A 1,855-nucleotide genomic window follows, 5' to 3' on the forward strand; every position below is an offset into this window, starting at 1 on the left:
TTGCCGCGATAAAATTAAGAAACTAACAAATCGTATTATATACATCATAACTGATCAATTACGTACGTCTGTATTTTATTTCTCACCCGAGCATTGCCGCTGGCCCAGCAACAGATGCCGAGACACGTGTAAAAATAAACTCGGCCGTTTCTGACACTGGTCAGCCCTCAATCCTAAAACGGCCACCGTGTTACTGTTTGTTCCGTTTCGTCACTATGGAAGTAACTTTGTCGGAAAGGAGGACAGAGCCCATCTTGTTGAAAAGGTCGTCGGCGTGATTTTTAACTTTAAATAGTAGGACGTATGGCACATGGGCCGCGAGCGTCCGGGGCGGGGCGGGGCGGGGCGGGCCTGCCCGCGGATGAAGGGACGGGGCTGAGGCACAGATGGCACGCTCTGCCAGCCCTGCCAGGCCCTGCAAGGCATGGGCGGCGGGAGGATGCAGAGTTCCAACCTCCGTGTCCGGTTCGGAGCGGCGTGTGGACGCGATCGGGTGGGGTGACATTCTGCGACTGGGTAATGACGATTACCGTTGTCCCCATGGTCATGCGATTGGCAGAAGAGCAGAGTCCATGCACACCCAGGTGCGAACCCCACCGTTAGCTCTACAACCCTGAGCAAACCCCACGAGGACAAGACTGTCTCTGCTCGCTGGCCTGCCAGCAATGAGCTGAGACAACGTGTGGAAAGTGCTTTGGGCTCATCTCCCCGATGTGTGGAAAGGGTTTTGGGCTCATGTCCCCGACTCCGTGAAGTGCTGTGCCGGCCCAGCCCGCAGTAGCCCAGCACGGCGAAACTCCCGCGAACCCCACCTCCCCAGCACCCCTCCCTCCACGCGGGCCTCCTGAAGTCGGAGAAAGCCGACTTTCAGCTCCCTGACGGTCCCGTGGATCTTCAGAAACTTCCTTTTTACAAACTGGTCGAGTCCTCTCTGGAGAGAGACAGGCTGTAAGCAACAGCTATGACATAACTAACCGCTCCAGAGCACTGACCGTACGGCTGCGCCAAATGCTTCGCGTGCACTGTTTTCATGGCCGTAAGAACAAAAACATGTTTACGAACCCGTAACCTTCAGGATTTCAGTGCCGTGGCTGGTCTAGGACTGGTTCTAAGTGGATTTGAAGGGACATGAGAGAGTGGGACAGGACCTAAATCGACAGAAGGCCTACCATGGCCACCTCGAGCATCACCACCCCCACATTAGCCTCATTCACAAGGAAGCAAGCAAGGCGTGGTGGGTAAGTCGCTTGCCCCGGAGAATCCAGCAAGGAGGAGGGTAGAATCAAAGCACAAGCACCAAGCCCCTGCCACTTCCCAAGGCCACCGCCCACGCGGGACACGCTGGGACCCAACCTCTGTGTGACCTGACAAGCAACTCCGGGCCTCACGACAAGACTGCGCTGTGGGGGCCGCCCCCGGTGGGAGCCCTCGGACCTGGTCATTGTAACCTGGGCAGTCGGCGAGCAGCACATGGCCCTCGTGACCCACGGGACTTGGCCAATGGCCAGAGCTGACAAAGGATCGGGCGTGTGTCCACACAGAGCGTTCTCCTGAACGCCGGCGCCTCGCCGCAGAAATGTCCCCACCGCACTGTTTACAGAAGTGAGATCTGGGAGATAAAGTAAGCGCAGGGTACGGTGATCGAATAGAAAATTGGTGCACAGTAAACTGAGGTCGCGAATAATGACGAAAAGATTAGGGAGACGAGACGACAGCAGGTCAAATATTAAAAATTAGGACGAACGGCTGGCTGCAGAGTATAGAAAAAAGACTGGAAGAAAACAAACCAACATGTTTACCGTGATGACCTCGAGATGGTGGTGACCGTTTCTTGCATTTTTATACCCACTTCCCA

This window comes from Pteropus vampyrus, unplaced genomic scaffold, assembly GCF_000151845.1.
Source record: "Pteropus vampyrus isolate Shadow unplaced genomic scaffold, Pvam_2.0 Scaffold90, whole genome shotgun sequence".
Lineage (NCBI taxonomy): Eukaryota > Metazoa > Chordata > Mammalia > Chiroptera > Pteropodidae > Pteropus > Pteropus vampyrus.